Below are 12,632 nucleotides of genomic sequence, written 5' to 3' on the forward strand. Positions count from 1 at the left end.
ACTTGCCGTTACCATATCTTGCGATGCTTCTAACTTCAGCACTACTTGCGTCAGGCTTTTCTTTAATATAGTGATGTCCTTCAACAGTCTAGTTACATCCACGTGGTCGTGCCGGGTGGCAGCTTGTGGATGTTCTTCACCACGTAAGCTCGCATGACATCAGGATCAGTCACGTTAAGGAGATTGATGATGTCCTGGAGTCATTTTTCTTCCTTCACGTCCTTTTTTATATAATATAAGAGTAGCAGACGAGCATACAGTCCATCTGATGGTAAGTGGCTACTGCCGCCCATGGAAAAATGTAATCAACCCCATAGGATTAGATATTCCCACCTGAGGTCGGCCAAAGATACGCCGCTACCCCTGAGGACTAAGCTGGAACGCCTAGTAAAAGTATGTCTCTCTTACCACTCCGTAATAAGGCAGAAATAGGTGTGGCGGTGGTGCTGCCTTCTACCACCTTCCTACGGAAAGGCATCCGGTCGCTTATCCCGAGCGACTCAAATAAGAGGATTTTGGCTCTGCCGATCTCCTCGCGTGTGAAGTAGGTCTTACAGATCTGGATGATGCTGACTTCATCCATGGTGTCGATGGCGTGCTGTAGAAACGCCAACACCTTATTGAATATAAGTTGTTCAGATCTCATAGCCATTGTCCATGCAGCGGCGATCGCCGCGCAAATCGCGAATATAAAATGGAGTATATTCGTTAGCGCTATGTTGGCGTCCGTCACCGAGCGCATATGACACCCGAATCTCGAGCTATTGAGCGTCTCGTACAGTAGAAATATGGACAGTATGGAAACTCCCTACAAAGCGTTTGAAACCGCACACTCACACAAACAAGCGCACCTACGAGGCCCCTAAGCGGTAGAGGTGCGCAAAATATATCACTAAAGTGAAAAGAGAGAGATATATCTTTTGAACTCAGTGATATATATCACTCTTTTAGCTCAGTAACTCACTTTAGCTCACTAGCTCTGTAAAGATATAAGCGACATTTTATATCAGTATATCAGAGAATCAGATCAAATTGTTTTGACAACATTTTTGATTCCTATTGTATTAATTATACAAAACTGGCAAGAAATTATATATGAATTTCACAGCCAACACTATTTGTATATCCCTGTTTTCATATTCTTAGCAAAGAAAAAAGAATTTAATTTAGTGTTTAATACGTAATGCATTTGACTCAAATCAGACTCTCTCAGTCAGTCGCTCATTTGACTCATAACTCACTCGCGAGCGAGTATAAAACTGTTGAGGTGAAGAAGATCTTATATCCGGAATCGTATAGACCTATGAACTCAACCATGTGACGCGGATATAGAGATATAATTCAAAATCGTCGGATTTGATGAGTGATTAGCTTTTTGGTGAAGATATATATATTTTGTTGGAAATACCGCGGAAATAGGTAACTTTACCTTACTATATATATTGTTTAGAACGATGGTATGAGTAAAGAAAAAATAATTCTCAAATGAAGATATTAACTAAAAATGGCCACTGTAGAACGTCTAGTGAGTAGTTATTTTCCAATCTTTGTAAAGAACGTTAGTCTGCCACTTTTGTTTCTCATCTGCGTTTGATTGTTTTTCTGTTAATTCTGTTAATTTTTATGTTATTATTTTAGGAAAGTTAAGGTTCTCGGCTTATAAAAAGTTGGCTTTTAAATATTTTCCTGACGATGTTTTTCATAATATTGTTATTTTATTTATTTTCTTCAAAGAGCTCGGTTTTATAAACCCGGTGTTTTTTAACGTACACGGGCTAAAAACAAGTGAATGTTAAATGGGGGGAGTCGGTAATTAAATGTCATTACTATTATTATTCTTTTTGCAAAAAAATTCTTACTATTCTACACGTATACAATATTATAGCTTTTTGTAAATTACTGCTGGTATATAATTTATAAATTAGTTTATGATGTGTTTATTATGCGCTGAACATTTTTAAGCTCTGTTTGGGTCCAACTGATTATTCCAAAAATATATGTGAGTATGGGTATAGCAAATGTTTTTACGGCTTTAGTGATATTGATAGCATTTAATTCGGATTTAAGAATCGAAGTAACGCGGTGTTTAAATTGTTTGGTTAGTGTAGCCTTTATTTCTTTGTTATGTAGGTATTTAAACTGATAATATCCTAGGTTAGGTCCTAAGCATTATCTTTATCTTTTGAGTCTATTTGCTCACCTGTCTGCATTTGATAAGAGTGTTTATGTAAATTTCGTGCTCAACAGAGTTAACTTTACACTTATCGACACCGAATTGCATTCAAATGTCTTGTGAGAACATTTCAGTTAAATAAGCTAAGTTGTTTAATTCATCCTGTGTATTCGCGTAGAGTTTTATGTCGTCCATGTAAAGTAAGTGATTGGGTACTTTTTCTTTTTCTATTCTATTCTTTATCTATGAGTCAAGAGATATGGGTGTATGTATGTAAATGCTTTGTACCAAAAATTGTGAATAAAATCTGATCCTGGCGCTTTCCAATTCTGTAACTTATTTATTGAATTTTGAGTGTATCTACTGATATTTTTTGAAAGATCATTTCTGGCATTGATGCTTTATGAAATTCTTATTTTTTATCCATTCTGCTTTATCATTATGGGTAGAAGGATTTTCCCACATTGTACTCCTAAGTCTATGTAGTTCGTTTGCTGTAGACAAGGTATGTGTTAGAATGTTAGTTTTATTAGCCTGAGTAGTGCTAGTATTTTTAAGAGATCTATAAAATTGCTTTAATCAATTTTTGTTTCAGTTGTATCAAGAAAATGAGATATCTGGGTTCTTCATAAATTGTGTGTATTTTGTATTGCTCTATGATTGTAGTTACTTGCTTTTGCAATTTATTACTCCTATTTCCTAATGTAAATTGTGTTAATCTACCGATTTTCATTCTAAGATCTCTCACTCTTCTCTCTAATCTAGTCATCCATTTTGGTTTATGTTTTGATGAGTTTATGTGTGAATTTTCTCTGGATGGTATATATATCCTAGCTCCATTTTTTTTGCTGCTGTCCATGCAGCACCATATATGATAGCTAGTAGAGTTTTAAAATCAGTGTCTACATTTAAATGTTTTGGTAATATAATAGTGTTAATGTAATGTACAACTTTGCTCAGTATTTAGAAGGTTTTTGTTTAGTATACGAGTATATAGTTTCTTTCAGTTGGGTTAGTATTACTATAGTACTTCAGCGTTTCTTGGAAAGTATTTTCTACCTCAATATCTGTTTCAGTATTATTTGATACATTATTATCATTTGTTCGAATAAAAATGTTAGTGGCTTCGTTTTCATGTAAGTGTATTCTCGTATCTATGTCAAAGTAGTCGTTTTCAAATTGAGCACTAATATTCTCGTAATGTCCTACAGTATGATTGGGTGTAAATTCGATTTCAGCAGCAATTTCTTGTTTTATTTCAGAGATTCGACGTCTCTATGTATTCTATCTATATCCTGCTGTGAAATTAATTTATTCCGTAAGATTGCCCGTCTTTGATCCCCAATTCTCTGACGGCTCACCTGCATCTGTGGAAATTTGGTATACTGCAATCTATGGATACTTTCAGCTAGTAATTTAACTCTTGCTGTTCTGAAAATACATATATTATGTAGACATATAAGTAAGCTCGATAAGAATGTAATAAAATATACAATTCATGATCAGAAGTGATGCTTATAATTATAATTAAATTACCTCAGTTTACATTATATGTAACATTTTATTCTTCTGTAGGTAAGTTGTTTCTATTATTTTTTACACGAATAAATAATATCCCAAACTGTTGAAATATACATCAAAATAATAATAAAATAATGTTATTTTTAACAATAATAAAGATAATATTAGTTGGAACACATACACCGTTTTCTACTATGCTACAGTGTTCATCTGTTACAGTTAAATCAATAGAGCCCTATAACTTAAAATTTCAAATACCAAGGGATTATGATTTTTGCATAGTAGTTAGGTACGTTATGGGCCCAAGAATAACATGGACGGTTCCTATGGAATAGTGTTAATAATTATTGTATCTTACATGAAACTTATATTTTAAAGAAGTTGCATTACAGTCCACTAATTAAAGTTTTAGTGTATGTTTCTGAAGAAAGCTTGACTAATGTGTAACTAATGTGTGAGGTACACAGTGACGAAAATAAATGTGTATTAATATTAGATTAATAAAAAAAACTTTTATTAATGAAATAATAACGTAAGTTTATCGTTAAAATTGTTAAAGGTATAAATTTCCAATTACAGTTATTTGTATGTCATATCATATTTTTTACGCGAGCGAAGCCGCGGGTTCTGCTAGTTTGAAAAACAAAACATAAACGTATATGGGACCCGTATGGCAACTTTTTGGTGCCAACCGTATGGCAAATTTATTAATGCAATAAAACCCCCTCTCACAACTTTTGGTATTTAGCTTAAATTATGCGGCCTCATATACAGTGGTTCATTCCAGGGTCGCTGGCTGGGCGATTAGAGCTCACATTCTTGCCGTCCGCAACCCCAGAAGACCCCCTTCGAACCTAAGAGATTCCCGTATACGCTTATTTTACCTCCTTAGTGGAATTTCAACAAACATTCCTAAGTACATATGTATCAATAAATATTTCATCAAAAAATTTCTGAAAGCACCAGCGGTCGGCCACCCGTGACCTATATGGGTGGCGCGTGGGGGTGGGGGGTGTTTGCGCGTTCTAAAATAGCTGTTCTGCACTTCAGCACGCGCATTACAATCCCATTCTAAAAAAATATGTTACGACGGCATGTGGAATATCGCCCTACACAAATTTCTGCATTATGTTCTTTTTCCAAACACGCCAAAAAAACCTAACTTCAATAACGGTTTTTAAAGAAACTTTCTTTACAATCTATAAGTTCCACGCTAGCAGTGACGAAGGGTTTTCTCACACTTCCAAAGGTAAGGAAGCCAGCGTTTCTCAGGTGTGAACATAACTACGGTAATAATAAAATTATGGACAGTATGAACACTTGATGAAGTATATAATACAAATTGAAAATAATAGTTGAACATTTCATATTATTATAATAGGGTGTAAAATATACATATATATATAATGATAAATTAATACAGGAAATATATTTAATGGAATACAATACAAAATAATTCACAATGTTCTATTCGACGAACATTGCTCCGTTGCTACCAAATTTGCGTCATGTACTAAACTCATATATGATTTTTATATTTTTAACATTATTAGGGAATTCTAAAATTTTTTTAAGCATTTTCACAAAAATCAATCGCGTATTACGCAAAATATTAACAAAAGTTATTTCCTAATGCCCGCAACGAAATTTTGAATCCGCATTTGTACTAGGGAAGCATGATACACGAAGAGATGAACGTCCATTTCTGGTGGACAAAGTGTGATTTTGAGGCGGTATTTTAGATCCGCAATACCAGGGCACCAGAGTCTCGTGGATACCATTATTAATTTTCATCGAGTTTGCTTGAAAATTGACGGACTTTTATAATAACTTTCAACCCCTATTTAACCCCGAAAACCCTGAATATCAAAAAATCCGTTCTTAATGCACATGTACGTTATATAATGAAGCTATATTCCAAACTTTATGATTTTAACTTTAGTAGTTTAGGCAAAACCTTAATCAATACAATTTGAACGTGAGTATCTTTTCGCTTTTATATAGATATAGATAGAAAAGGTATAGATAGAAGATAAACGTTGATATTCATTGATATTTTTTGTTTTTAATAAACATAACATTATGTATGTACACATAATCCGATATATTCGATTATCCGAACAGTACTTTTAGTATGAGTTTTTATGTTTTTACAAAAAATACTATTTTGGTATTTGTTTACGTATTTGCCCATACATTTCCAATCAGCGCCCCTAGCGGCTGTATCAGAACTGATTGGAAATGTATGGGAAATACGTAAACAAAAAAACGGCGCTAAACATACCGCGATCGAAGTGCAACAATTTATGTTTTTTAAATCAGTCACTGAAAAACGTCACTAATGCGTGCATTTGTATAGAAAGCAATGTTTATATTTTTGCGGTTTCAGACTTTCGGTTAAACGCGAGCGATTAATTAAGTACATTTTTTTGCACTTAAAATAGCGCACTTCAATGGTTAATATTATTTCGCATATTGTAGCGCCATCTGTGTGGCGGTAGTAGAGTTGTGTTCATGCAGAGCTAGACCTTGGTACACGTCGCTAGAAGTTTTATGCCTGCAAGACAGGTAGCGGGGAATGCTGAATCATATTTTACTATGGTACTCTTGGTATGGTATGGTACTCCTTGAAAATAGTATATACATTATAGTTTTATGTACGTAACAATAAAATAAATTTAATTACAAATTAATTCAGAAAAAATATGTTAAATACAAAAAGCGACCGTTCGTTTCCAATCATGCTGCACGCGCGACGCGAGCGCGGTGGCCTGCAGCTGCTGCCAGCTGTACCGCAGGTTGTCTACCTGCTCCATGTCTTCCTTGCTCATGGACAGCTGGTACCGATTTGTCACGTTAAAGGCTTCCTGCAAGGCAAGGAGACATTTTACATTCTATTATATAGAAGGTGGTAGAAACCCTTGTGGTTCAATTTTGCCACACCACCACACTATTTCTACCTAATAATAGCAGTGTTAAGCGCTAGAAAGCTTAACTTATTAATAATTTGTTACTAAGTATTCTTAGAGATTTAACTTACAAAACACAATGAATATGGTAATAAAACATTTTTCTTAACGTTACTTTATTCATTTTCATTTTACCTAGTTGTTAAACTTTAGGCCGGCAAAGAATGTAAATCGTGAGTGTATATAACTGTCTTATTCTATGTATATAAACACTTAAGATAAAATAGCGCAATATTTTCTTGTGTTTCTTTATTTCTACGTAGTCGAATTTTAGATTTTAAACGCATATTTTATTAAGAAATTGTCCACCTGAACCGGATCGATCTTCAGCTCCATATCGACTTCTTGTTCCCTGATCTTCTTGAGTCTCTTGAGTTCTTGAGTCTTCATGGAGTCCCATGACATGTGACGACATCGTCCATGTTCGCTTCAGCCGCTCCAGCTTAGGCTCCAAGTCATTCATGATCGCGTCCACGTAGTCTGTCTCGCGTTTGTACTTTTTGCGCATTGCCTGACTTATCCTACAGGTGCCGTCTGTAAGTAAAGAAATAAAAAGAATATTGGCTAAGTGCGATTTGAACTTCCACACGGAACGTGGGTTACGTTCCATCAAATTTATTTTTTATTTGTTAAGGCGTAATATTGCACCCGCGCAGTAGAGGGAGCTGTGTGGTAACGGTAGCCAATCCGTGCTGCTCATCGCGTCATCGGCGACCAATGGGGTGGCCGCGGTGCATGGTGCCTGGAGACAGGGTCGCGTCATCATACGAACTACGAAACTACTCGCCTGCCATGTTTGAAATTCAAATAGCAATAAATTTTGTTATCTTCCATAATAAACTAATAATACCACACAAGAAGAAATTGTCAGCATTATTTTCAAGAAACGAACCCTTACAATAACAACATTCGGAACATTTGGAACTTCGATCTCGGATGCAAGGGAGAACCAGGGACGGCCATCGTGTCTGCACTAAAGGAAGTTACAAAGTAGACGAGGGTGTCGTGGCCTATATCGCGCTGGTTTGGTGTTTGTAACTGTAAGTACTCCTTTCTTTCTTACCACTCAAAATGGCTAAAGGTGAACAAGAGTCCAGTAGGAAAGGCGAGGTCGATGATACCGCGGTTAGAAATTTGAAAAAATTAAGAGGATCGATAAGGTGTAGGTTGACAGTGTTAAAAAATTATGTTAACTCATTGCAGTCCTTAGAGATAACAAATGCACAACACGCAGAATTAAAATTACGCTTACAAGGTGCTAAAAATATATACAGTGAATTTAACGATGTTCAAACCACCAACATAAATTATTAATGCACGCAGCGCCACAATTATTACTGTATTCACTCAGAGAAATGTGGTGGCCAGTAGGAGGTACAAATTTGGCTCGAATGGTAGTGCACCAGTGCATTACTTGCGCGCGCATGCGAGCCAAGGTTGTTACGCCACTCATGGGTAATCTACCTACCGAACGTTTACAACCAGGATTCCCATTTATGAAATGCGGAGTAGATTATGCAGGACCCGTATACATACTTAACCGTAAAGGTAGAGGAGCGAAAACTATAAAATCTTATATTTGCTTATTTATTTGTTTTGTCACACGGGCGATTCATCTCGAGTTGGTCAGCGACTTGTCGTCCGACGCTTATTTACTCGCATTTAAAAGATTTATTTCGCGTCGCGGAAACCCTGCGAAGATATTTTCAGACAACGGGAGAAATTTTGTAGGATTAATGAACGATTTTTCAAAATTTTTAAATTCTTGTTCAGATAACATTAAAACATACGTAGCCTCTCAAAATATAAAATTTCATTTCATTCCACCTTACGCTAGTCATTTTGGAGGGTTATGGGAGGCGGGAGTCACAAGTTGCAAACATCATTTACGACGTGTTGTAGGCAATGCACACCTAACGCACGAGGAATTTAATACGGTTTTAATTCAAATTGAGACCGTATTGAATTCCCGTCCTCTCAGTCCTTTGTCAACAGACCCAGGAGACCTGCAACCACTATGTCCCGCGCACTTCTTGATCGGCCGCTCATTGACAGCAACTACTCACACGCTGGCAAAGGGTGGAACAAATGCGTCAACATTTTTGGGCCCGATGATCTAAAGAATTTATTTCTGAACTTCAAACAAGGACTAAATGGAAAGAGAATTCAGGCGACCTAAAGCTAAATACTTTTGTTATAATTAAAGAAGACAACGTGCCACCGCTTCGATGGTGACTTGGACTTATAATCAAGACTTTTCCGGGCAACGATGGCATCTCGAGGGTAGCTGACATCAATACTGCGGATGGAATTATACGACGCGTCTTCTCAAAAATCTGCCCGCTGCCGACGACCGCAGATTAACAGCAGATTAACATTGGAAGTCTCCTTCCAAGGCCGGGAGAATGTTAAGGCGTAATATTGCACCCGCACACCAGAGGGAGCTGTGTGGTGAACGGTGGCCAATCAGTGCTGCTTATCGCGTCATCGGCGACCAATGGGGTGGCCGCGGTGCATGGTGCCTGGAGGGAAGTCGCGTCATCATACGAACTACGAAACTACTCGCCTGCTATGTTTTAAATTCAAATAGCTATAAATTTTGTTATCTTCCATAATAAACTAATAATATCACACAAGAAGAAATTGTCAGCATTATTTTCAAGAAACCAACCCTTACAATAACAACATTCGGAACAGTATTTGTTATCCCAGCATCTGCATTCATAGATGCACCAATTCATCTATGAATTTTGAATAATATTAACTGCATAAATGCGCGATTTCACCAACAAAAGTAAAAATATACTTGTTAAAAACTAAATATAAATTAATATTTGCGTTTCAATTCAGTAGTAAGTCCACACTTCAGTTTATAGTGGACACAATGATCAAATCATCGCGCTCCGTGGCTAGTTTGGCTTCTAGTTCGCTGTGACGTTTCGGTCTCGAAGTCATTCAAGTTCCACGCTAGCAGTGACGAATGGTTTTCTCACACTTCCAAAGGTAGCGGTAAGGATGCCTGGACGTTTCACAGGTGTGCTTAGTTCCTATGAAACTTTAAAGACTGCCAAAGTGCATAGTAAACATAACTAACGGTAATAATAAAATTATGGACAGTATGAACACTTGATTAAGTATGTAATACAAGTTGAAAATAATAGTTGAACATTTCATATTATTATAATAGGGTGTAAAATATACATATATATATATATATATATATATATATATATATATATATATATATAATGATAAATTAATACAGGAAATATATTTAATGGAATACAATACAAAATAATTCACAATGTTCTATTCGACGAACATTGCTCCGTTGCTACCAAATTTGCGTCATGTACTAAACTCATATTATGATTTTTATATTTTTAACATTATTAGGGAATTCTAAATTTTTTTTAACCATTTTCACAAAAATCAATCGCGTATTACGCAAAATATTAACAAAAGTTATTTTCCAACGCCCGCAACGAAATTTTGAATCCGCATTTATACTAGGGAAGCATGATACACGAAGAGATGAACGTCCAATTCTGGTGGACACAGTGTATTATAGATTTTATGGAAGCGGTATTTTAGATCCGCAATACCAGGGCAACAGAGTCTCGTGGATATCATCTGCCAGAAAACACGAGGGGAGACAAGATCGGAGGGTGGGGGACGTGGCATCGGATATGCCGGCAGGGTTGCCGATTTGTGGGCAAGTCCCCGTTTTTGCGGGAAAATCCAACTCAAACGGGGATTAGTGTGGGAATTGGTTCTGTTTGGGAAATATGTGGGGAATTTAACATATTAACATTTTATTGTAGATAAGTTATAATATATACTCGATTTTACTCATGAACAAGCAGATTAAAGCCCGAACTAGAATAACTCGTAAGGACTTTGTCTGCAAACTACTTTGAAATGTGATTGACTACATTTACCTTATAATAGAAACAGTGACAAGCTGAATTTCCTTACATGCAAATAGTATAGATTAGTATAGATACTTCGCCACCTTGAAATTGAATGAAGACACAAACGACTTATTAGTAAGTTGTTTTTTTGAATTCTTGACATATAAAAACATTTTTAGAGAAAAGTTACGAATAAATAACTGCGTAATTTACATAATAAATAAACATTTATTTCAAATATTTTAGGGACATTTTAGCACGGAGAGGTGGCAAAACTTTTTTACGCAACTATTTTAATAAAACTGAAACTAAACTAAATGATGAACTTTTAGATTTTTGTTCTGGGTCTGGGTGTTTCTGTATTCGTGTTTTTATATAATATAATATTGTAATATTTTATTATACATTAGACAATACATCGCAACTTATTGCAAAATATAATTTCTAGCAGCCCAACGCCCTCTCGTGAAATTCTAGTGAACTGTTAAGGAAAGAGAGCACCAACACGGATTTACGTAGCCAAAGTGCACCTTACTTGTAATTCGTGGGCTGACGTCGCATAGATGACGCCACGCTACTCGTACTACATACATAAAATACAGTATCCATAGCTACTCGTGTGTCTTTTAGATTATGTTACCCTGGTACTTTATATGAAGCCTGAGCTCCCATAGATATGCACAATCGATGATTGTGGAAAACCAGGTGGAAAGCTTTGTTGAAAATTTGTAAAAATATTTAGAAACGAATTCTTATTATTGTTATATCACTTTTTATTATTGTTCGTAAAAATTGCAAACGATAATAAATATTTAAATACCACTGTATTATATAACTACTCGAGACAACATTCGGTGCTCTATAAATAATATTAGCGCAAGTTTTAAAAGTGTGATGATGAAGTTATGAATGTCTGAAACTTATATTTATATATAATAAGAAGGAAAATATTAGTAAAAACTAAATATTGCGTCTAAAATTAATACATATAGGAAAAGATAAATTAACCAAAAACATGCCTATATTACAAGACACACTAAAAACAAACTCCTTTCCAGAGACTGCTAGGGGTTTGTAATTTTTTTCTAAAATTGACTATGTGATAATATACGAATGGGCTACAATCTACTAAATATGTTTGGAATCTGGATAAATTTGCCCTGGGCGGGCTTTAAGGCTATGCAGTTTGGGCCGTTTTCGTTAATATGTTACATCGTTAAGATAATGTTGTACGAGGCTGAAGAATGGAAAATCTGAGGCGAAGCTCTCAACAACAGTTTCAACTAAAATTTGATTTTATAAAGTAAATGTAATTTGTCCTAATTTTTTAGAATCCTACACAATATATTTTAATAATATAATATTTTTCGGCACTATAGGCACATTTCGGAGATTTTGAAAATTCTACTGATGTGTGTGAATAGTTTGCTTGGCTCATTTTTATATTATTAAAATATATTTATCAAATACCTGTTAGGTCCTTTATGTATATGAAATTGGCGTGTTTACGAACTGGCCACTTTAATACCAAATACCTGGCATTTAATAAGGAATTCGAATTTCAAAAGCGTTGCGTATTTTTCTTTTAAATTCAGTGATTCGCGCGGTTTCGGGTCGTTTGATTTTTCTTTGTCATCGTTCTGCGTACAGTATGGAAATTTATGTAAATAATGTATGTAGCGTATTTACGAATACTAGTTCTAACGTGGAACCAGCGCTGGAGAAACAATTGGAAGGATTAATAACGACAACTTGCAATGCGTTGTTGACAATTGAATTGGAGACTAACATTTTCTTACAAATTTTCTGTGCGACAAATAGTTAGCCTGATATTTATACAGAGGGAAAACGCACCCCTTATCAAATTGGTGGCCGAGGGACAAGGAATGTGACCCCACAAGCTTTGATTCAGCCTCACCCTCACCCTTCCTTGTCATCCGAAAAGTAAAATTGCCTCCTCTGCTTTTGCACGCTATAGACTAAATATTATAACATTTCTATGGACTAGTCTAATAGTACCGACACCTACGTTTCACAAGTACATTTTTAATGTTA

The sequence above is a fragment of the Epargyreus clarus genome, unplaced genomic scaffold (genome assembly GCF_041222505.1).
Source record: "Epargyreus clarus isolate Ecla_fem2 unplaced genomic scaffold, WU_Ecla_fem_2.2 ptg000007l, whole genome shotgun sequence".
Lineage (NCBI taxonomy): Eukaryota > Metazoa > Arthropoda > Insecta > Lepidoptera > Hesperiidae > Epargyreus > Epargyreus clarus.